General features: G+C 42.1%; 1 pseudogene; it reads left to right on the forward strand.

Annotated features, from left to right (window-relative positions):
• Nucleotides 1-23,461: 23,461 nt before the first annotated feature.
• On the forward strand, nucleotides 23,462-24,380 carry LOC147455432 (uncharacterized; annotated as a pseudogene).
• The last annotated feature ends 1,631 nt before the right edge of the window (nucleotides 24,381-26,011 follow it).

Below are 26,011 nucleotides of genomic sequence, written 5' to 3' on the forward strand. Positions count from 1 at the left end.
CAGTGGTGCTAATTTTTTTATTTTGCAATCATTCTCAGTAGATATGCCTTTGCCAGACGATGCTGACATGGTGATGCATAGTCAAGTGGTTCCTGATGAGGATGCATATGGCACTGAGGTTGCTGACAGGGATAGTTTGGCACACATAGTGCATGTTTTGTCAGCTTTTGTGTCTCTCATGTCTAACCTTTTGGGCTCAAGACTTGATCTTGCTTATGCGGCTAGTGCATTTGTAGTGGAAGTTGTCAGTTGTGCGATGACTGACACTGGCATTGTACATTGTGCAGCCATGCAAGTCGTCACTCGATACCTGCATCAGGAGTAGTGTCATTGTGGCTCTAGCCCTAGTGGTATGCATGTTGCATTTCCACTAGAGAAATTATAGATGCATTCACGTGTTTGGAGTGAGAGCCAGTGCGCATAGGTTGAGAGCCGTCTTGTCTCACCTCTTGTATATACTAGTTGTAGGCTAGTCTTCTTGCCACTTATTGACACACACCTTTAGTGGGATAATGTTAGGTAAAGTCATACAGTAATATTTGGGAGCTCCACCCCACATCCCTGTGTCATGCTCTCTCTCCCTCTCTTCTCTCTGCATCTTCGTTGCACACACGCACACTACGATCCATTCCTTTACAAATTGGTGGAGCACTCCATCACTCGACCATCGTTGGAGAGGAGAGGACACCACAAGAGGGCTCTACACAAGAGGATGGCAAGAGGAATGCTAGAGGAACGCAAGAGGTAAAATTCTACACAATCCCCCCCCTTCCCCATTGTCTTAAAAACACACACACACACACATTAAAAAAGTTAGATTCAAAGATTTTGTACCTCTTTCATGTTTGATGTAGGTGCTTCTTGCTTGCTTAGTTGACCTCACTTTGCTTGTTTGGTTGTTTGTTTTTGTAGGTTTGTGATTAGTTTGTAGATACTTGCTTGCTTGCTTGGTGTGATTAGGGAGAGCGGAAAAGAAAGGGAGAAAGAGAGATTACCATAGATTTAATGGTTAATGTTAAATTAATGTTAAAGTAGATATTACCATAGATTTCCTGATTATTGTTGAATAGATGTTTAAATAGAGAGAGAAAAAGTCAAATTAAACATCACACATACACATTAAACTTCTTGTATGTTTAATGTTAAATTAGTGTCAACTGAGAGTGATTTGATGTGTGAAAGATGTTGTTAAATTAGAGAAAGAAAAATAAGAGACAAAAAGAAAAAAATTAAACATTAGGTATTAGGTAGAGAGGGAGGATAGGTAGAGAGTGTAGATAGGGATTAAGTAGAGGGTAGACAGATAAAGTTAGGATTTAAGAAGAGATTAGGGTTTAGAGAGAGGTGTGGATAGAGTAGATAGAGGGTGTAGATACAGAGATGGAGGCTGCATGGAGTGTAGAGATAGATAGAGGGACTATAGAGAGTGTAGAGATTTACCTCTATTTAGCACTCTCTCTATGTTTAAAGGGTAGAGAGAGGTAGATATAGAGATTAGTAGAAAGTAGATAGATAATATTAGGCTTTAGAAAGAGATTAGGGTGTAGAGAGAGGTGTGGAATAGGGTAGATAGAGAGGGTGTAGAATTTAGGTAGATTAGGTGGAGAGGGAGGATGCAGTTAGGTCATTATGGGAAAATTTTGGTTTAAAAGACAATCTTGAACTAGAACCATGTGGTGTGGATTACAAAAGGCCTATGAATTGCTACACAGTATCATTGAAGAAGGTCGAGAAACCATCTCAAACTTCAATGACACCCCGATCGAGGTCAACATCACAGAAGATTAGGTGGAAGATGCTCTAAGATTTCTAGAGGGAGGAAAGCCGATGATAGACCACTAGCTGCCCACCACATGAATATTTAGTAGCAGATCCACTTATTTCTTGGATCTCAAGAAGAAGGAGATAGAACACGCACTTCGACTCTATCACTAACACTTACACTTCACTGCAAAGCGGTCACCAAGATACACTATTCCAAATCATGCAGTGGAATCTACACTTACACAAGCATCTAAGAAAGAGGGAGTCACCGCAGTTGACCACGCCCACTACATCCATACCACCCTCAGACATGTAAAAAATCCAAAGAACATCACCTTTTTGGGAGCTCCTGAGTGATAACAAGGATAGCTTATCATGCTATCGACCAGGTAGAGCATTTACCGCCAGCATTAGAACGGAATTTATGACTAGCAAGCAAAAGAGATGAAGAAGAAGAAGTGCATACCAGAGCACCACTAGTAGCCACAAGGTTGTGGACTAGACTAGTCAATTCATTGGAACAAGAAGCAACCACAGCAGTTGCGGCCATAGCAAAGGCAACAGAAAGCAACAAAGAAGATGAGGAGGAGGAGGAAACTCCTTTAAAAAGAAAAACTAGAGGAAAAGGCAAAGCAAAAATGGAGGAAGAGGCTTCCAAGAAGAGACCATGCCCTACAACACCAATCGAGAAGCCTATTCAAAAAGAGGCAAGGGTCGAGCGAGAGGTAGCTAGATTTGAGCTCGAAAGAGGGCTCAAGGGTGACTTTGAAGAAAAAAATGGAAACCATCACCAAAGAAATTCAAAGTTTGATTAAAAAAACCCGTGCATAATTTGCATGATGATCCTATGGTAGGACTGGAACATCTTTATCGACAAGAGGAGCATCAAAGAGAACATGCAAAGGCACAAGAAAAAGAGCAAACACCTCCCAAAGAGAAACCGCTAGAACAGGAACCACTAAACATTGAAGAATCCCCACACTCTACTCCTCCAAGAGAGCAACCCCAAAATGTTGAAAATGTAGAAGCACAAATAGAACCTCTTGAGAAGCTTGAGGAGGAACTGGTTGATAAGCTAGATGAAGCACTCCCAAAAACAAAGTCTTTGGATACACAAATGGATCGTCTTAAAGCGAGCCATTCAAGAAAGTTGGAAATTTTAGACGACATTGATGAGTACGCCTAGTACTCACATGAAGTTGTGGATCAAATGAAAGAAGAGATTTATGTTCGTCATCAACAGCTTCACAATTTGTATGAGCGATTGGAGTACTCAAATGAAAGGCTCGACGTTGCAAAATCTTTTAATGAAGCATACAAAGAAGCCATGGAAATAAAAAACAAGGAACTAGAAGAACTAACTACAAAGTTCGAAGCGAACTTGGAAGCTCTAAAAGCAAAGAACCAATAGCAAGAGCAGTAGTTTCAAGAGGCAGCTACCACTTTACAAGACTCAACCTCAACAATTCAAAGTCTGGAGATCCAGTTAAATATTTCCAATACTTAACTTGCACAATCAAAAGCTTGCTGCCAAGAGTAGAATGTGCTACTCAATCAGCTCAAAGATAACCCCACCGTGGCCACACTACAAGGCACGGATGATGCCTACAAAGACCTAGAGCTAAAGGTTAGAGACATGGAGATGGAAATAAAGTTGGAACAAATTCAGTGGGCGAGAGCTCTCCATTGGCTTTATGCAACGGATAGAAGAATATCATAAGGAAATTGCACAACTCAAAGAAGAACTCAATAAAGCTCAAGAGGTAGCTAAGGCACATGCATCCACTTTGGGGGAAGAACAAACAGACATGGCAATGGGAGATAAAGATTCCTTGCAATTCATGGATTTTGAAGCAGAGACCACTCAAGAAGGCAGTTTGGCTCAGCAGAGACCACTCAAGAATTGCAATGACACCCCACGTATCTCAACCTATATGCAAACGCATCACCAAGTATAAAGCAAGATCATGTGCAGTGTCCGGTACTAGGAGTCCACAGTTGGTAGTAGCACTTCATCATCCAGCAAAAGCGGCCAACTTGGCTGAATTATCCCAGATTTCCACCACCATCGATGGCATCCCTACTGAAGATTATATGGTGGATAGTATTTCATCGACTATTCAAATTTTCAAAGGAATATCAGATTTGACATACATCATGCTGGTAAAGATATCCACGATGCTCCTTACCTGTGTACAGACTTTTCACCGTGCGAAGAAAATTGATGCAGCATGGATGTCATTCCTCAAAGGTAACAAAGGATTGTTCTATGATCTATTATGCCAACCTTCAGAGGAAGTTCTCCATGGATTCTATGCTGGTAAATATCTCCACGATGCTCCTTACCTGTGTACAGACTTTTCACCGTGCAAAGAAAATTGATGCAACATGGATGTCATTCCTCAAAGGTAACAAAGGATTGTTCTATGATCTATTAGGCCAACCTTCAGAGGAAGTTCTCCATGGCTTCTATGCTTGAGTGATGTTCTTGTCATCCTATTATATGAAAACCTTTGAGGAAGCATTTTATACGGGATTCTTCACTTAGATCAAAGATTTTTGGCCCAGTCATACTAATTGATATATATTTTTCTAGGCATGGGCCATGAAGTAGACCCAGACCAAGAAAAACCTAGCCCTCGCTCTCGGATATATCCCAGATCTTGCTCGCCATGGCGATTCTCTCTCCCCCTGAGTTCTTCTCATCCTGACCCCGTCTCTCTCGGTTGGAACCCCCTTTATCACATCCCTATTGCACACTAGAAGCACTCCCATATTCATGGGGAGCACACACCTCTCCCTCGTCTCCTCAAGTGCCCTTGAAGCACCCCCCCTTCGTCTCTTTTCTCATTTGTTACCATTCCCTTCATTTAGTTGTCTCGCCTGTATGTTCATGGCCACCCCCCTCTCTTACTCTCGCTCCCCATCTCCCCAAAGGGTGGCGGCTACCCTCATGCCATTTTACGCTTGCTCCTCCACAGCTCGTCAAAAAAATATTAAAACAATTTTCTTTTAAATTTGACAGATGCCTCTTCAAACTCTCGTTCACACACATAATATGGGCCTCGCCGTTGACTTCTCTCTTAGCACCCTCGTACATACACACACCCATAATGCATGGGAGCTAGGGAGGGCACTACCATCTTCTCCCATTCTCTCTCTCATGGCCTGCAAAGTCGATGCCTCCTCTGCAAGCATTAAATAAAAGTCATCCCTCTCATCTTCTCTCTCATTCTTGCTAGTGAGCCCCACTTTTGTACTCCTCATGCATGGTGTGCAATGCATCCTCTTCATGCATGCAGCCCCCTCGGCCTCTTGCAGAGAGATAATTCTCTCTCTCAATCTCGATCCCTGCAGAGGGATATTCCCTCTCTGTCTCTCTGATTCTCCGGGGAGGCTTTTCTCTCTCTAATAAATAGAGAGCACGCACACCCACACAATGTTGACCGACGCTCATAGCTTCCCTCCCAAGAGCCGACAAAAGGGGCTCTCTCTTTGTCTTCTCGACCACAAGCAATCACCAACAAAAGAGCACCCCTTTTCATTTATTTTTTAAAAAGTAATGCTCCCTAAAATATCAACCCTAGACTTATGCAAATTGAGTGAGCATCCAGAAATTGATCAAAATGTGAAGAAAAAAACATTTTGGTGTCGGCCATGTCGCCCGAGCCCATGACAATTTGCTTGCTCGCAATCTCGCTTGGCAGTGTTGGCTTCTTTCAAATTTTTTGCCGCTCGAGGACACCATTATCATATAAACTTCTTCATGTTACACGATCCCAAATTGTCTTCTCTTTTGGAATAATCGCTATGGCTTCATCGTCTTCATTACCTGTAAAATAGCTCCTGAAGGCAGATCAAGTGAGATCATCATAATGATAATTCTTAATAAAATGGCATTTCAAGCTTGGTTAAAGTTCACAAGCTCTTATGTAGATGCTCTATTTTCTTGGTCAAAACCCCCATGGTCTCGGTCAAAAACAAACTCCAACACTAATCTCCGAGCAAGATTTGTAAGCTATTCAATAGTGGAACAGAGGAACAAAGTCACTATGCAACTCATGTCCACTGAAGCTAAAAATCTTCATCTAAGTAGCAGCAAGGCCTCGAACATCATGCAAAGAGGATTGAAGCAATCTCTGAGCAAGATTTGTAAGCTATTCAACAATGTAACAGAGGAACAAAATTACTATGCAATTCTTGTCCACTAAAGATAAACAGCTTCATCTTAAGTATCAGCAAGGCTTGGAACATCATGCAAAGAGGACTGAATCCAGAAAGCCTGATCACTAGTTAGCACCCTAAGTAGTTGTGTCATGGACGACACTATCAAGAAGGGGGGGAATGTTAGCTTCTCAATAACAAATGGACATCCTTCTTATTTTTACCCTCATTGATTGTATCACAACTTCATGTATTAATGAGAAATCACGTAAAATTCCAAAGCCGTTGTATTATCATTGACTGTTAAAGAGTGTAAGGGGGCCAAGGGCTTCCCAATTTGTAACTAAATTTAGTTCCTAAGCCTTGTTATTGAGCCCAAATAGCTAGGAATCCATTCTTTAAACCTTGGATAAGGTATCAAAGCCAACTTTGGTAATTTTGAACCTTCCTTTTGGATAATGCAAGTGAGCATACGCCGTAGCTACGTACTGTGAGTTTTGTGTTTCTTTTGATTGCTCGTGTCTCCCTCGTGCGGTGTTGCATTGTGAATCCAAGCATACCAACGCTCTCGCAAGTGAAAGCTCTTTTTTTTAATGTAAGTTTCTTGCGATGAAGTTATGTTTTTAGGCATTCACGTCTACGAGCTATTTTCATTCCCTATGCACAACACACACATTCATAGCCGTTTTTTCGGCTCTTTGTAATTGCCACAGTGAGTTACCTCACCCTAAAAAAATCACCCAAACACTGTGGCTATCCCTACCATTTCACTGTACATAGGCGTGCGTGAGTCACGGGACTTTTCCCATATCTTCTTAAAAACCCTCAGCTAGCTAGTCACTGGGCTAGGTTAGCCAAAAAAAATTAAAAAAATCATAAAAAAAGTATATTATGGCCTCTTTGTGTGTAAATATTTCATTGTATATATGGCCTAAATATAGGGATTTTTTATAATTATTTTGATATTTTATTTAAATATTTCTACTTAGGTGTGTGTTTTATTAAACCTATGTACACCTTCTTTCATCCTCTTACACCATAATTATATTTTTTGCCAATATGTACATACTCTAACCTCATATTTTTCTTTTATACAAATCACTCCCACATTTTCACCCTCACCCTCGTGAAAACAAAAAATTGATTTCTACTCATTGGTTACTTTTATTATATTATTTACTTGCATACCTTTTCCTCTTTCACCCAAAATAATTCAAGGAGGGACCATATCATATGATTCCAATATCTTTCCATATCCATAACTCCTCCATATTTTTATTATTATTTTTACTCATTATTCTAACACCATGTGCTCATTGAGCTAAAGTCCATGAATAGTCCATACACCAGTCCCACCATGTATATATTTCTTATTTCACCAATAATCCTCCTCCATGCATGGGTCAAGGGCAACTTGAATGCTTTGTATTATAATATGACAAAGGAGGGGCTCACTCTTGGATGCATTGTACAAATTCAACAAAGGAGGGGGCCACTAAAAGACTTTTGCAGGCATAAAAAACAGGCTTTTTGGTGAGAATTTTGGCACCTATCTCCACTCCGAATTTGGAGCGGTGGTCAAAAGAGAAAATGTAGCCCACACTCTAAATAATCACCTCAAATTTTTTCATGATTTTTGGAGCTACCAGCGGTGAGCTATGATTTTTTGAGTGGACCCCAGTCTGCCCACTTTTCTCACAAGTAGCCCTTAGTCTTCTCTCACCCTTCCACACACCTACTCACTCTTACACATCCCTCCCTCTCCTTCCCTCACTCAAACCTGCAATTTCCATGGCTTCTCCCACCCTCTTCACCATTACCCTTCTCTCTCATCCCTATAGTTCTTTTATGAACCTCTACATACATACACCCTCTCCATGTCTCTCTCTATTGCTTCTATGTTACAATTTCATTTACCTCTCCTAAAATATCTAAAATTCAGCATCTTAACCATGATAACTTCTGCAAATTGAGGATTTTTCATCAACAAATCCTCTTTTCATCGTGGTGGTCAACCGTGGCGGCGGCGTAAAGAAGCAAAGAAGAAGAAGAAGACCAGCGGTCATTTTTTCCACAATCTACACAAGGGTGAGTTCAAGCTTCTTCAAAGCTTCACCATCTCAATGATTCTCTTTTAATTCACCCCTCTTCCTTCATCAAATCAACTCACTCTACCCATTGTAAATGTAACATTAACTTTCTAGTGATTACTAACGACTAACATACTAACACAAAATAGCATTGACCTAACCATAAAAGACACCTCACCTCAAGACATGTATAGTAACTCTCTCTCTCTCTCTCTCTACCTTCCTTAAAACTTACTTTCACCTTATCTACCATCAATAATGCTCTCTTTTGAGCCCACACCCATGACTCAAGCAGACAAAGAAGGCCCGCAATGTTTTGATATTCAAAAAAATCATAATCCTGATTTGTTAGCTTGTAAATTAGGATTTCCAATAATCTTAATGAGGGGTCTCCAACCTATAAATAGGCCCGTCTCCTTCTTGTAAAACAACCTCCAACATCTCACATAGCACCCCAACACTCTATGCGTGAGGAGAGACTTAGGTGTAGCAACCACTTGTGAGCTTCACTCTTGGTGTGAGAGAAGCCTTCAAGCTACACATTGCAAGTGAGAGAGCGTGAGTTCCACAAACCTCAAAACCACTATTGTATATGCTCCTTCATCATCAATAAATTGAGGTTTGGTGCATCAAAGGCGTGATTCGACGTTCAAATCTTCGTCCTTCCATTTGTGCAATACGGTTTGGAGAATTCAAGGTGACTTGTGTATTTGAGTTTTTATTGGTTGATCTTGATTTTAAAAAGTGTTTTAGTGTGTTTTTCATTGCCAGTTTTGTGTCCATTGTAAGAGGGTATTGTGGTGAGAGGTCTCCCACACCCTAAGACAGTGTGTGTGTGTTTTGGCAATGTTTAGCAATCACTAAGCATTGAGTGAGTTTATACAAGTTCTACGATAGCATCATAATGAACCATCTCCATTTGCAAGTCACAAATACGGTATTATGCAAGATCCTTTTCTCTCTCTCTTCCCTTTGCTCTAGATCTCTCTGGTCCAGTTTATGTGTGTCTTGGTGTGAGGTTGTTTGTGTGCGTTGTGTGGTGCATCTTCTTGGTTGTGCCAAAATCTTTCTTGCGTCCTAGTTCGCATACCATAACTAGGTGGTGCCCCTATCTTGTTTGGGTTTGGCTGTGGGTTTGTTGTTGTGTTGTGCTTGTGGTTGCCCCAGCCCCAATTGAGCAGCACGGGAGCCTTGAGGGGTGTTTAGAGGTCGCCTCTCTTGTTGCCCGCCCCGGACCACCTCAACATCTAAACTGATTTTTGACCATAGGGATAGATAGAGCACGTCCTAAGGAAGCCATAGAGTGCTTCAAAAGCTGAATTGACCTACCCAAAATAGGTTGTTTATCTTAGGTATGATTTTTTCTCAGTGTCAAAAATGACATTTGAGCATATGGGGATACTAAAGGATACTCTACACATTCTAGGTAGTAAGTTTCATTGCATTTGAGGCATCATAGCTATACAAAATCATTGGGTAAATCTTGTGGTAAGGAAAGTTTCTTTTGATATTTGATACACATCTTTAACCGATTTAGGTAAGAGCACACAGGACTTGGGTTTTCCGAGAGATTAGCTATCCCTTGTAGCGTCCATGAACTATTCAGGTCAGCTAGGTCCCATGGATTGACATTCTATGTTTGTGATTATTCCTTTGCTAGCATCGATATAGTGAGGCTTAGCAGCCAGCCATCAGGTGCCTTTTAAGATTAGGTCAATGAATATTTGTGTTAGTAGGATAGAAGTTAGTGTTAGTAATTACTAAAAGAGGTTAGTGATATGCATTGAATGGTTGAAGAAAGATGGCTAAATTAAGTCAGAGAATCCTTATGATGGTGAAGCTTTGAAAAAGTTGGACTCACCCTTGTGTAGTTCATAAAAAATGATCGATGGTCCTCTTCTTCTTCTTCTCTTCTTACGCCACCACCAAGATTGATCACCAACAACGAATACTATGATTTGGTTGATGATATTCCATAATTTCTAGAGGTTAATCATGGTTTACGTGGCTGAATTTTTATGTATTTTAAGAAGGAATAAGATAGAATTGTAACTTAGAAGTGATAGAGAGACATAGAGATGGTGTATGTATGTAGTATTCATATCAGAGATATGGAAGTGAGAGGGGAGAGTAATGCTGAGAGAAGCCATGGAAGGTGTATTTTTGAGTGAGAGATGGAGAGGAATGAGTGTGAGTGTGTGTAGAAGTGTGGATAGAGATGAGAGGAGACTAGGGGTAACTTGTGAGAAAAGTGAGCTGACGGGGGTCCACCAAAAAAATCATATTTCACCGGTGATAGCCGTAAAAATTATGAAAATTTTTGAAAAGATCACGCAATTTGTGGGCCATACTTGTTTTTTTACCACTTCTTCAAATCAGAGTGGAAGTGGACGCCAAAAATTTCACCAAAATATGTTTTTTTCTTCACCGTAAAAGTCTTCCAATGGCCCTCCTTTTTTTTGAATTTTCATAAGTTTCCAAGAGTGAGCCCCTCCTTGCATGAGAGCATGACCTAATAGATTCTTAAGGGTTTAAAAACATGCATGAAATATAATTATTCACAATTTGTATGTATATATGTATCTTATCAATCTCTTAGACTACCCCAACCACCCTTATTTTCCCCTTGAAGTACATATCACAACACTTCTTATTTCCCCCTTGAAGTACATATCACAACCCCCCTCGCTTATGTTTTGATAATGAAGAAGAAATGATTAGGGGCCTACCCATAACACTTATGTAAATCCCAAAGAACCCCCTTCCCTTTTGCACTAACGTGGTACGATAAGTTTCTCATGGTGAATCCCCCGGGGATTTGACTCACTCTTCAATGTCAAAGATGAGTATACAAACCCCCTAAAGTAAATAGATCTCTATTGTGAGAGAAGAGTATTAAGAAGAAGCGATCAATATTTGTTGATGTGAACTATGTACTTGAAGAAGATAGTCATATACCATACGACTTTATGTAGGTCAACAATAAAGATGCTCATATGGGCCATCCAAATTGAATGGACCACATGAGCATCTTCAACTTTGAAAACCCCTATGGTAGTAATGTACGCGGTAATTTGTGAGGTAATATTGTGTGGTAATATTCATGATAATAATCGCGGCCATATTATCGCTGCTGTTATTGTCGCAGACACACTTTCTCTTTTTAATTTCCTTTGTTAATTTGTGCCAACGCTAGCGGTTTTGGAATTTTCCTCTTATAGTGTCTGAGGGTGCTACGACCTCTAGATGGATACCTCGTCTTTAGCTACAAAAGCAAGGCTTCTACAATGGAAATACCTAGGTATGGATACCAAAGCCTAGTGTCAATCAAGTCATCGAGCAAAATGATAAAATACAAAAGACTGTCAAACACAGACCAAAAACAAGGTGGATTTCGAAATCACTAGTGAAAAATCAATCACAAAGAACCCACACATGTTGATAGCGGATTCTCATGGGAGATAAAGCAAAGCCTCCATTCCCAGAATCCTAGCCACATACTAGCATCAATGGAGAGTAGCTGGAAGCAAAAATTAAACTATAATAAGCAATGGCAGGTGCTCAATGCACATCCAAAAGAAACTATATTGCGACTCACCGCTAATTAAATTAATTACCAAGGCTTGTATTATGAAGTTGCTAGTTAAGTGTACTAGGTTGTGGTTCTTTTCAAATTGATGTTTTGTATTGTATATTTTTTATGTGGGCGACCGATCAACCAAAGGTGTGAACAATGAGGAGTTGGCGCATCAAGCCAAAGTAGTAGAGGTTGTGGAAGGACAGCGTGCAAGGATGGGAGGCCAAATTGCACCCGCCGTCGGTGCTTCTGACAGCAGTGAAAGGTGGCTTAGATACAACAGAGAGGCTAGAAGGTGGGCATCATCGGGTAATGGCGGTGAAGGTGCAAAAATCAGTGGTATCGACAGTGATAATGTGGCAGCAAAGGGCGCAACAAAACCTTGAACATGTATAACCTGCGTTTAAAAATATGGGGGTACCTAGGATAAGGCCAGCGTAAGCGTGATAGTCGACAGGCCTGGAAGGACAGCATGGTAGGGTCTTGCGTGTCCGAGCACTGCTAGTGGTAGAAGTGGACGCCCTAGGCACTTAAACGAATGGGAGTGCTCATCACATAAGGATGACGTCCATCAATAAGCTATGAATACATACAACGAGGATAGAGTGGGGGGCTTAAGGCCAACGGGTAGTGAAGGTTGATGGAGGGTGAGCGGGCACAACGAGCATGACAGAGCAACACGGCATCATGTAGTGGCATATCAAAGTGAGGGGTTGCAGACCAAGCAGCGATGACAAGATGGAGGGATTTCTTGCACTCAAGCAGCGGACGAGGTCCACAAGGGCAAGCAAGGCAGTTGTATGCAAATGGGTATGAGAGAAGTGATACCACTGCAGTTGGTGATGAACTGCAATCACAGGAAGGCTTGCTGAAGGAGTACGAGCGGAAGTGCGACGCGAGAGAGAGTGCGAAAAGAAGAGCACGACGATATGGTGAACTCGCTCTACTGTAATGTGTAGAGCATAGTGAGTTCTTATTAGGTTTTTACAAAAGAATATGTGTACATACCTGGCAGCCCGCCCACTTACCTGGGCGACCACATTGGGCTTTATACCCCAACAACCTCCCACTTAAAGTCCAATGTGGTACTTTAAGTGTGAGAGAAGCTACTATACAAGCTAATATACAAGAGATGTAGAGAAGTGATGTACTACCCTACACCTAACTGCTTGCGAAAATGCGCAAAGATCTCTGAGGAAAGTCCTTTTGTAAGTAGATCAGCAAGATTTTCTGTGGTGTGAACTTTGACAAGTTGAAGTTGCTTATCCTCGAGAATTTCCCTAATGAAATGATACTTCACATCCACATGCTTTGTCTTTGAGTGATAAACTGGATTGCGAGCCAATTGTATAGCACTTTGACTATCACAATATAACACAGGCATCTCTTCTTTGATTCCCAAATCTGTTACTAGTCGATTAAGCCAAATTGATTCTTTGCATGCCTCTGATGCTGCAACATATTCAGCCTCTGTAGTAGACTGAGTAACACAATCTTGTAATCTAGAACGCCATGATACTGCTCCACCAGCCAATGTAAAGACATACCCTGACGTAGACCTTTGGTTGTCTAAGTCACCTGCATAATCTGAGTTTGTAAAACCCTTTACACTTAGCTCCTAACTCCCATAGCATATACGCATACTCTTTGTAGCTTTCAGGTATCTCAATATTTCTTTCACTCCCTCCCAATGTTTCTTGCCTGGGTTTGACATGTATCGACTTACTACTCCCACTGCAAATGCAATGTCTGGGCGAGTAGAAATCATTGCATACATCAAACTACCCACTGCAGACGCATATGGAATCTTATCCATTTCAGCCTGTTCTTCCTCAGACACAGGACAATCTTGTTTGCTAAGTTTCACATATGATGGCAATGGAACACTCAATGCCTTTCCCTTCTCCATATTGAAACGTTGCAAAACCTTGTCAATATACTCTGTTTGAGATAACCAAATCAACTTCTTTGATCTGTCTCTCTCAATGCGCATACCAAGTATATGACTTGCCTCACCCATGTCTTTCATGTCAAACGATTTTGCCATCTTTGACTTCAAAGCTGAAATTTCTTCCAAGTGCTTGCAAGAAATCAACATGTCATCCACATACAAAATAAGGATCATCCAACTGCCATCCTTAGCCTTCTTTGTATATAGACAGTGATCGAACTCACTACGTTTGTAGCCTTGAGAAAGCATAAACTTGTGGAATTTATGGTACCATGCCCTCGGTGATTGTTTTAAGCCATAAAGACTCTTTAACAACTAGCATACCCAATCTTCCTTGCCTTTCTCAACAAACCCTTCTGGCTGCTGCATGTAAATTTCCACATCTAAATCACCATGCAAGAACGCTGTCTTGACATCCATTTGGTGCAACACCAAATCTAATATGGCAACCAATGCAAGAAAGCATCTCAATGTAGTCATCTTGACCACCGGAGAGAAGACTTCATCAAAGTCAATGCCTTGTTCTTGCTTAAAGCCCTTGGCAACAAGCCTTGCTTTGTACTTTGGTTGACTATCATGAGCGGTGATCTTATACCTGTAAACCCATTTACAAGGTAGAGCCTTTTTACCTTGTGGTAATTTAACTAGCTTCCATGTCTTGTTTTTATGCAAAGCTGTCATCTCTGACTGCGTGGCCAATTGCCAATTCTCGAAGTCCTTCATTTGTACTGCTTCCTTGTAACATGAAGGCTCATTGCAATCAGTCAACATGATATAGTTCATAGATGGAACAAACCTATCAGGAGGTCGTGTGACACATCCAGATCTACGCACAATAGGTGGCTCAGGCTCATCCACAACCTGTGGTTCCACTCTATCCTGTCCTTGCTCCTCTTGAGCCCTGACATTTTGTCTTGCACGTGCAGGTCCATCTTCTTGGAAGACAACTCTTCTAATCTCCTCAACCCTCTCTAGTTTAGAATGATATTTGGATTCATTAAAGTGAACATCATTGCTGCGGACAACCTTTCTGGATTCGGGATCCCAAAGTCTGTACCCCATCTCACCAGAATTACCATAGCCTAGAAAGATGCACTTTCTACTCTTTGGCTCAAGTTTGTTCCTAAATTCCTTTGGAACGTGAGTATATGCCTCACATCCAAAGACTCTGAGATGCTTGTATGAGGGCATTTTGCCTGACCATACCATCTCTTGCACTGAATCCTTCTGCAAAACCTTGCTAGGAGATCTATTTACAAGATGAACAACTGTTGATACAGCTTCAGCCCAAAACCCATTTGGCAGTTGTGCATTAGACAACATACTTCTGACCTTCTCTTGTATGTTCCTATTTATCCTCTCAGCAGCACCATTTTGAGGAGGATTGTAAGGAGTAGTAATTTCACGTTTTATACCTTTTGACTCACAAAAGTCCTGAAAGGCCTTTGAAACATACTCTCCACCATTGTCAGTGCATAAGCATTTAAGCTTCTTGCCACTCTGATTCTCCACAAGTGTCACAAATGTTTTGAAAACACTAAACTCTTCATCCTTGTGCTTGAGAAAGTAAACCCATACTTTCCTCGAGTAATCATCTATAAATGTCATAAAGTAAGAAGCTCCCCCTAGAGATAGGTTAGGCATAGGTCCACACAAATCACTATGAACAAGTGCCAACTGTGTATCTCTTCTACTGCTTCTATGCTTATGTGGCTGGTGTGTTTGCTTACCATACAGACAATGTTCACAGAATTCAAAATCATTAAATGAAAAGCCAGGCAAATAACCAGAACGAGACAAGATTTCCATTCCCTTCTTGGACATATGTCCTAACCGGCTATGCCACAAAGAAACGTTCGCCTGCTCGGTTACATTGATTACATTTTTAGAGACATTTGATACATAAATCATGTAAAGTCCTCCAGACTTTACTCCATGTGCTACTGTCATAGAACCCTTGGATATCTTCCACATGTTCTGTCCAAAAGTGGTGACGTAGCCAGCATCATCAAGTAAACCTGTGCTGATCAAGCTCTTTGTAATTGCGGGAACATGTCTCACATTCTTCAGCGTGAAAGAAGAGCCATTCTGAAACTTCAATTGAACATCTCCAACACCTAAGATCTCACATGTCTGCCCATTGCCTAGCCGAACATGATCTTTAGTGGTCACATAAGAGAGTAAACCACTCCTTGTTTGGAGACACATGAAGTGATGCCCCTTAGTCTATAATCCAGTCACTCAGTGCATTTCCATCAGATGCTGTAAGAAGAGCTGAGTCCATTGTATTCTTCAAGAAGTAGATGTCTCCTGACACTAGACTGTCATCCTCTGCAACAGTGTTTGTCACATTGATTTCTTGAATCTTTACTAAGGACTTGTTCTTCTCACCATGGTCTTCAGCTTTCTCTTTGCCTTTTTCTGCTTTCCATTCTCTGCAGTCTCTTTTCATGTGACCCTTCTTGCCACAATGGTAGCATTCTATGTCACTCTTGCCTTTAGCACTGCGAGACTTGCTACGAGACTGATTCCTCTTTCCACCTTTGTACTTTTCTTTGGTCCTTCCCCTGACAACTAAGGCTGTTCCTTTGACTTTGTCCATTGTCTTTCTATTGGTTTCTTCAGTAAGCAGACTTCCTTCTACACCTGCTATGTTCAAACCATCTGGAGGTGCAGAATTACTCAAAGTTGTGTGAAAAGTGTCCCAACTTTCCGGCAATGTGATCAACAGGAACATAGCTCTAACAGGTTCATCAAACTTGACACCTTGAGCTGACAACTGACTATAGATTGTGTTGAATTCATTCAGATGATTGGACATAGGTGTCCCTTCTTTCATCTTCAAGTCAACAAGCTTCTTAAGCCAGTATACCTGGGAAGCTGCACTCTGCTTCTCATAAAGATCACTCAGCTTTAACCATGCTTGATAAGCCGACATCTCGTCTGCTACATTGAAGTAAACGCTTTCTGCCAAAGTCAGCATAATGGTAGAAAGTGCCAATTCATCCATTTCGCTCCATTCATCTTCGTCCATATCTTCTGGTTTTATCCCCTTGAGCTTTATAGGTTTTATCTGCTTCTTTTGTACCAACACGTGCCAAATCTGCTTCTTCCACAATGGGAAATTGGTTCCATCCAGCTTCTTGATATTGTAAAGAGCAGTGTCCTGTGATCCAGCCATAGCTACGCTTCACATTAGTTTACTTTTCTGGGAAAAATTCGGCAGAGTTTCCCCTGTAAACTGACCTCTGAACCAATATCAACCTGTCAAATGAACCAAGAAAGCTTCAGATTCTGCATAAATTTTGGCAGAGTCTCCTTTGTAAAATGGCTCTGGTGTACTAAAAACAGACCAAAAAACAACTCAAAAAACCACTGTCTCTCTGACACTGTAAGCTGCGGGTAAACCTGTCCTGCACCTGTACTGTCTCTCACTGTCCCGTCACTGTCCTATAAGCATAGACTGCGACAATGCCTCAACGGCAGTAAAGCAAAGATGCAATCCCAACTGTCTAACTCACAGTCAATACATCCTAGCTGCCTACCATACAACGTGCTTCTGAAGGTATAGGCAATATTAATAGGATCATTACTCCCGCTTCTACCCCCAAATTTATGACAGTAACAATGGCGATGGCTGTCCAAGTCTCGGGTCTGAAAAGAGCCAAAAGAGTGAAGGCAGTAGCAAGAGACTCCAAAGTGCTGCAAGTCGTCAGAACGTTGGAGGTGAAAGGATCTAATGCATCCTCCACCCCTTCGAAAGAACGGGGGTTCATTATCCCTCTGCACAATCCATTTTCAACATTACAAGAAAAGAAATCCTCTGACTTGGAACCCCCGGATTCTCATGAGACCAAGGACGAGAAGGGGGGGGGGGGGGGGGGGGGGGGGGGGGATGATTCAGATGCTGAAGAATTTGTTCCTCTATCCCAATGAACCCCATATTAATGATGGAGTCTCTCACTATCCAATCTTGGAATGTAAACGGGTTGAAAACCCAGAAGAAGAGTACCCTTTTCTGGGAGGAAATAAAAAAGGAGAAGACAGTCAACTTTTGGGCCATTCAGGAACACCATCTAGACGCCCATAGCAAGAGAATGCAGATGCTAGGAAAGAAACTGGTATTCTATGAAGAAGGAAATAACGCCTTCAGTGGCCTCCTCAGCATTGTGGACAGAGAATTGGAGCCGAAGTTGGTTCTTAACCACCCATCCCGCAGGATCCTAGGGACTAGAATCAGATGGGAAGGGCATCCCCTCACCATTGTGAATGTGTATGGCCCTTGCAATGCAAAAGATAGAGCCAAACTATGGATGCATCTGAGAGATACCCCTATTGAAGGGCAGTGGTTGTTGGTTGGTGACTTTAACATGGTAGAAAAGAGCAGGGATAGAACAGAATCCTCCAGTGTGTTGGCTGGCTCAGAAAGGTGGTTGTTGGTTGGTGACTTTAACATGGTAGGAAAGAGCAGGGATAGAACAGGATCCTCCAGTGTGTTGGCTAGCTCAGAAAGGTCTAAAATGAAAAGTTTGTGTGAAAAGTGGGAAACGATCGACTTATCGGATGTTGGACCATGGAACAACATGCTTGGGTTCACCTACACAAGCCTTCAGTACACCCGCACTGCCCCCAGACTGGACATATGCTATTGCTCGCACCAAGCTGACTGGATACCAATGCTGATGGAAATGAGGGTAGTCCCAACAACAATCCTCTCGGATCACATTCCTCTACACATTCAATTTAAGAAGAATAAAGAGGAGGAGCAGGCCCCAAGAGGTTAAAAAAAACTGTTGGTAACAGGGGCACACCTCTTCAAAGACTTTTTTCAGGAATCTATCCAAGAAAGCACTGGGTAAGCTAAAAAAAGATGTCGACCTCAACAACCACAATGTGTGGGACCTCTTTGCTTGGAGCATCTAGAAAGCAGTCAAGACCTCGGGCCCCCAAATCAAGAAAGCGAGGGAGGAGCATCTGTTGCATCTTTCAACAGAGGTTCAATTGCTTACCACTATAAAAGCCAATGGGCAGGCTACTGAGGGCGAACACAAACGATGGCTTGAAGCCAAATCGAACCTCGCTAATGAGCAAGTAGAAGATATCAAAAAGGCTAGACTTCTCTCTAGGGAGATTTATTTGCAACCGGAAGCCTCCAATCAAGCTCATTTTTTTAGGGCTCAAAAAATCAAGAAGATCCGGGGCCACATCCGCTCGCTCGATGATGAGAAAGGGACAACATTTCATAACCAAGATGAAATGGATGGTATGATGCTGAGCTATCTCAGTCAAATCATTGGATGGCCGGAGACCCATTCCCAAGAAGTGGAGGAAGCCAGAGGGACCTTACTACAGAGTGTTAAAAAGGAAATTCCCCACTCAGAAGCTAATAACTTGGAACGGGCATTTTCTGAAGACGAATGTTCACTAGCATTGCAAGCCCTTGGTAAGGAAAAGTCCCCTGGTTGGGATGGGATGACGGTGGAATTCTATGCAGAATTTTGGGATGATCTCAAGGCCCCTATCACAAGTTTGGCCAATAAAGCCATGGTCGAAGGGTTGTTGGAGACAAGTGTGAGGAGAGGGCTTATCAAGCCCATCCCAAAACAGATCTACTACTCTAAACTACAACATTGGCACCCTATAACGATGATGTCGGTGGCCTGCAAAACTATAGCTAAAGCAGTGGCCCTCATACTAGCCCCCTTACTAACCAAGATCATCCCCCCCATCAACATGGTTTCATTAAAGGAAGGTCCATATACGATAACATATTGGCAGCAATGGTGGTAGAATACTCAACTATCACAAAGCAGGAGTGCATTCTACTACAGTTGGACCTGGACAAGGCCTATGACAGAATAACATGGACATATATAGAAGCCATCATGGAAGCTCTAGGCTTTGAGCCCCGCCTCTGTCGGATGGTTCGTGTAATGGGGGCTGGAAGCCAGTCAAAGCTCCTATTTAACGGTAGAATTGTGGGCTCTTTTGAGGTTAAAAGGTCTATTAAACAGGGATTCCCTCTTGCCCCCCTACTTTTCACCATAAGATCACATCCTCTAATCACGACACTCGAAGCTAGTGCTGAGCGCGGGGAGGTGCAAGGCCTTGTTTTACGAGGAAATAGACAACTCCTGGCAAAACTTTTTGCAAATGATTCTCCAAGTCATCAGAAAAGCTCTGGAGATTGTACAAATGTTCTTGGTAGCTTCGGGCTCCCAGTGTAATATAGAGAAGTCAAGGATGATTTCCCTATCAGAAAATGACTCATTTGATCCTTCTGTCTGGTCAGGGGAGATTGTCACAAAAGGAAAGATCTTTAGACATCTGGGAGCCCCCTTGGGGGTGGATGTAACTCACAAGCAAAGATTCGAGTGGGTGCTTGAAAAAATCAAAACAAAAATGAGTAGGTGGGAGTATACTCTTCTCCCATTCCCAAGTCGGATAAAAGTGATGAATGCCTTCATGATGCCTTATATTGCCTTCACTAGCCCGCTTCTCAAGATGGCTAAGTGTCACTTGAAAGAGTTCTTAAAACCAGTAAAAACATTTTTATGGAAAAATAACTTGAAATCTTCCAGGCCATGGCAATGGGCCAGTTGGGAGTCGGTTGCTCGGCCGGGGAATCAAGGAGGCCTCGGGATTCTTAACCCTGTGACCCATGCAGAAGCTTGTTGCACCAAATTTGTGGTTTCCTTGGCTAAACAGGATCAAGTTTGGGCAGTTATGATCTCAGATATGATAGAAGCAGCTAAACTTGGCTCGAAGGGAGGAAAGTGGAGAGGGGTGGAGGTTCACGACAAGCTGCTTGCCCCAGCGTGGTCTACCTTAAGACTGGCGGATAGCTCAGGAGAATTGGTAAGAAAATGCAATAGAGTAGCATGAGTCTTAAAGTGGGGGGAGGAAGCCAGATACTTCAAGAACTCCATCTTACATTGGTCCCCCTGGCTCTCCAAAGTTGTAGATCCGCCACAAAATCCCTATTGGATTGAGACAGCAAGGAAGCTGAATAATAAGGGTTTGATCCGACTTGAGCACTTCTGGGATAGTGTCAACAAGAGTTGGAAAACCATTGACCTTATGATTGCCCAGTACCAACTCAATAGCTTGGAGGTCTTGCTTGTCCACAAAGTGATGAAAGAACTTGACAATCTAGTGATGCCAATCTGTGACTCGGAGTTGGACTGGAAAGCCTGGAAATGGCCCGGAAGCAGTCTCTTGTGGAAACCCCATACTAAAATCATTTATCAGAGAACCCCTTAATAATCTATGGAAAAATCAATGGCCGGAAGAAAGGTGGGAGCGTGTAATGGAGAACATATGGAAGCCAAAGGTTCCACAATACATGAAGGTTTTCTTATGGAAGGTTATTTGGGGTGCTCTACCGGGGTTGAATATTCAAGAGAGAGGGATTGGGTCAGATCGATGCTTGGGGTGCAAGTTGACTAGTGAAGATCTGGCCCACCTTTTCATGGACTGCCCAGCTATAAAAGGCCTCGCAGGGAAAGTATGCAAGTGGGTCCAGAGAACATGGAAAATTAGTTTTTTCAAGACTGACCTATGCTTTGGAGGTAAAAACTCAGGTAGTCCTGCACTCCTCGTCAGCACTCAGATTGTCAGATACTTCTTCTTTCATAATGTATGGTAAACAAGGAACCGCCGTGTGTTTGAAGGAGGATTTGAGGTGGCAAGCTTCGCAGAAAGTATACAGGAAAGCAAAGTGCTAATATGGGCACTCGGGCACAAGTATCACTCGGAGGACTGGTCTAGGACTACCTTTGCCTTGTTGTAACAGACGGAATACCGGGGGCAAACCTTGGCCATCGGTAGGAGTGGTTGCCCTTATAGCTGTTGTAATAATGATTCCTGAATGTTGTCATGGTTTAACATGAGCATGACAAAACCTTGTAATTTTTTCGGTTGCTCAATATAATTCACTCACAATTGTGAGTTTTGCACCAAAAAAAAAAGGACCTCACACCTTTGGTGCATGCCAAAAAGGAGGTACCCTTTGCAACATTGCTTGCCTCTAAATATTTATTAAATTTGAAAATGAATTTGGGGGGGAGGAGGGGTCCATTTCTGGAGCCGTTTGTTTTTTACGGTGAAGATCAGTGCCACGTGGATAGGAGGCATAAAGTTTAGGTTTTTTGGGTGTAGAAGGTCTTTTCGAGCTGAGGGGATGGGGAGGTCTGCAACGCATGCCCCATCTGGAACGCGTGTCGAAATGCAGCGCTAGTCTGCAGTTGAAGATAGCCGGTGTTTTTGCACGCGCGTTGTACAATGCTCTCCCCCCGTATGCTAAGGCAACGTATCTGCGTGTTGCGCATTGCAGGGCATTGAATGCGTGATGGCAAGACTATCTTTTCCGCGCTGCAATACATTTCATGTGATGCAAGCTCATTGCAATGGAGAAACGTGACATTTTGGGTTTCTGGCAAGCAAGACAGTAAAGACTTAGCATTTGCTGAACGCCACAGTACAAGAGTTGTTATGAAATTGTATAAAAGCAGCGATTGTTTTGCGTTTGTGTATCTCAAAGACTCTGAGAAAATATATTGTAGTAAAATTACTTTGCTTGCCAATGGCTTCCAAACAAAACAGTGGGATTTCTTTTGCTCCTAAAGGCCGAGAATGGTACATAAGCAGTGGAGATCCTGATGGTGCTGATAGCATGGATTTTGAAGGCGGTGAGAGCTATTGAAGACTTTTGTGTTGTTCTACTTTCTATTTTTGCTTGGCCAAACTCTTTAAGAATTTGTATCACGGAATCTATAGCTGAGCAGCATTATGAATGTGTTACTCACAGCAAAATTGTTGAATATTATTGTCTGACCATGCTTATTTTCGTTTACTATTTTGGAAATCTGATGGTTGCTTCGCGCATTGTCTTGTTGTCGTCTTGTCTTGCTATTGAGTCCTTGCGTAGTCTTGGATTTTTTCTTGTGATGTGGCGAGTCGTTGTTGGTTTTTTTATATCTAGCTTTCATAGTGCTCAAAGTAGCAATTTCAATTGTTGTGCTCATCTCTTAAACATCTCGAGGAGCGTTCCAAGTGGAGAAAATAGAAATATGTGCTAGAAGTCTTGCAGCACGTATAGATTGTGAGATTGGATAGAGCTCTTTCTACGTGATGACCATTTTATCGCCACAGCCAGCAAAGCAGAAGTTTGGAAGCTCATTAGTGCCACAATGTCTATCTAGGCTCAAATCCATTTTAGTATTGTCGATTTGATTTCTCTCTCGTTTGCACTTTTTGTGTTGTATCTTGACCCATCGTGACGTCAGCAGAAAAGCAAAAGCACCTCGAGTTTCGACTCACATCAACCAAACAAAGTCAAAATGGCTTGACCATTTCATATGCATGTACGTTTTGCGACACGCCTAGGCTTTATTTTGCATCCCCGCATTGTGCCTTCTCTCCATGATCATAGGATTGCACACCTAAATGCTTCTACTATGTAGTTCAAAGACCAATATTCTAGGTGGATGCCCTCTTCTCCTTGTTTGTGAATACATACAGGCGTTTCTTAAGTTTGTTAGCTTTTAACAAGCCAATTGGTAGGCCACTCTTAAGCAATCGTACTTGGTCGGCATCCACTCCTTTCGATAGGCCATCTATGAAGAAGTTGTAGACATCATATTTTGTGTGGAACTTCCTTGCATCATAACCAAGATACGTAATATATGAAGATAAGATTTATTATCTTGTGTTGTGTCATGTCATCTACGGTGCTTAATATGTCGTCATTCTTGCCACATAATCATTGAATCTCTCTCTCTCTCTCTCTCTCTCTCTCTCTCTCTAACACACACAAACATACATAGACCCGTATCATAAGAACATTTTCCACTCTCATATGATTACCACCTTCCTATAATTGCAAGCACCTCTTTGCCTTCTAGGTGCTTTGATATGCAAGGAGTAGTTATACGACAAGGTTGTCATCTAGAACAATTTGTATGACAAATGACTACTTGTGTTTCTAGCTATCATTATCAAATTTTTCATTATATATGGAAGGCATTAGGTCCTCATAATTTATCTACAGAGCTTCAAAGGTTGACAGAAGGTGCTCCTATCTCGAGTGGTAAACGTATCGACGCGCCCCCAAGTGCATGCACATCATCGTCGCCTCACAAAAGATCAAAGCAGGAGCTTCATAGGCCTCACAAGCCTATTGCACGCGCATTGTTTCATTTGAACGACTCGGTGAACTCTGCACGTTTAGCATTCATTATTGCAAAAGCATGTTTGTTTGAGAGAGATTTCATCAACTCATAGAGGTGTTTGCTTATGTTGCTATGTTTTGGATTATGTAGGTAAGCAAGCCGTGGTGGAGCCCATTAATCTCAAGAAGGAAGCATATGTTGAAACAGTTGTTCCATCCCATGCACTAAACAAGGCAAGACCTCTTGATATTGAGCCTTTGTCTATTGAGCCTCCCTTGCCACTCCAAGCAACAATTGTCCCAAACCCTATTGAGGACATACCCCTTAACAATGCTAATGATTCGAGTCCGATTGAAATTGAGCTTTCTGTTCAACCTTCTGGCCTGTATGGAGTGGGTGAATCATCTCAACTATATAGCAAGGCTATTGATCTTAGCATTGTTCCATTTCCTCAAAGCCTTCTCCCACAAGTCTTGATTACTGATATCTCTGACACAAGCCCACGATTCTGTATTGAGGGCCAAATATTGAATCTGTATGGGACCTATAAAGTTGGCCTTGACCAACTGAAATACAATCATTACTTGAAGCTCGACTTGGTTGATGAAGAATGCACCGACACTATTACGGTGGTGGTCAATGATCCACACATAGAGCTCTAAATCAACAAGCTCCACCTCGGTGACTTTGTTCACATCGACGTCCCAGTTGTCAGGCGCAAAAATAGGGTAGATGGGGGGTCAGCACTGTATTCATTGTACATCGATGCTACTACTACTGTAAGCGCATGAGAACCTTTCCCAATGTCTCTTAAATTCACCCCTGATTGATACGTGCATTTCTTGATGACATAGCTGCACAACAATCTTCGAGTGGACGTTCTCAGTTGAGCACACTTGCTTCCGTTATTTTACAAAAGCACACCTTGCAGTCAAGATTTGGTGTGTCTATTGGTGACCTTCTGGTTGCAGATGGTCAGATACAGCATTTGTAAGAATTGACCTATCTTGCTTATTGTTTTCTAGTCTTTTATTATACATTTGAAATCTTCCATGATATATTCATGCTCTTTTTGATTTGGTTTCCATATTTAATCTTTTCTTGTAGCTGAGTTTTGTGAACTCTCGCAAAGATGATTGCCAACAATTGCTTCAAGAAAAGGTTGTTGATGGCCCTGTAATGTGCGTTGCAAGAAATATTGGTGCATTCCTTGGCAAGGCCAATACCTTGTTGATACTGGATGTTACAATTCTAGTGCTTGTTTGTAGTGCGCACCTCAGAGAGGAGCTTGCTACTGTCTTTCAGGATCAAACCAAAAATTTGGGCTACAATCGTGAAGTGTGCTCATATAGCATACAGTGATTTATTAGAAGTGACTTCTCTCATTTTCTTACATAGTTACCTTGCCCATGTTGTTGGCACCCTCCGATTCGTCAACTTCAACAGTGTGCTACTGGACAAGCATTGTTTGAATTGTAAATCCACAAAAGTGTATAGACTTAGGCAAGCACCTTATTGTGGATCTTGCAATAACAACACCACAATAATCACAACACCGAAGTTGGAAGCACGTATTGCAACAAAAGACAAAAAGCTTCTTGATGTGCAAGTCATTGATGCAGCAGTCGATTTAGTCCTTGCATTGGATAGAACCTTCAACCAAATTTACATTGAGTCCATTTCCTTGGGAACAACCTCACACTTTGGTCGTTTCAAAATCAATGCGAGTGACCACGTGGTGGCATATAAAAACTGAATCTTAGTGTTGTGAATGTTTTGCCTTTTGTTATTAGTTTCCCTTTACTTTGCCTACTTGTTCCAACTATAACCTCAAATGAAACCAATGCTTCTGTAAGGACATGAGTCCTATGGGCAAGGCCACCGGCAAGGCCACCGGCAAGGCCGAATAGTGTGTACGCTAGGGGGAGGCTATAAGATAGCATGACTGGGTGGAGACTAGCACATGCATTACCACCCCCCTTTCACTGGTATCCGAGCTATTTTTGGGAAGAGGCGAAAAGCGGGTTGCATGTGCGTGCGACGTTCTGCTTCTCTCCCACGTTTCGCAGATAATGACAGCCGACCGTGCTGCCCCATCTACGCCCTCCACAACGGGCGACCAAGGCAAACTCGACCAGCAACTAGACGGCATTGAGGCTCATAAGGCTTCCGTTAGCTGCACGCGTAGAAATTCCCGCTTAACCCTTTCACGAAGGACGGTTGAACCCACCCCATGAGGATAAGAGGCCAACACTTTACCATCAAGCTATTGACCCTTGTTGTGTATAACAAG

This window comes from Adiantum capillus-veneris, chromosome 6 (genome assembly GCF_014529385.1).
Source record: "Adiantum capillus-veneris isolate H3 chromosome 6, ASM1452938v2, whole genome shotgun sequence".
In the NCBI taxonomy this organism is placed as follows: Eukaryota; Viridiplantae; Streptophyta; class Polypodiopsida; order Polypodiales; family Pteridaceae; genus Adiantum; species Adiantum capillus-veneris.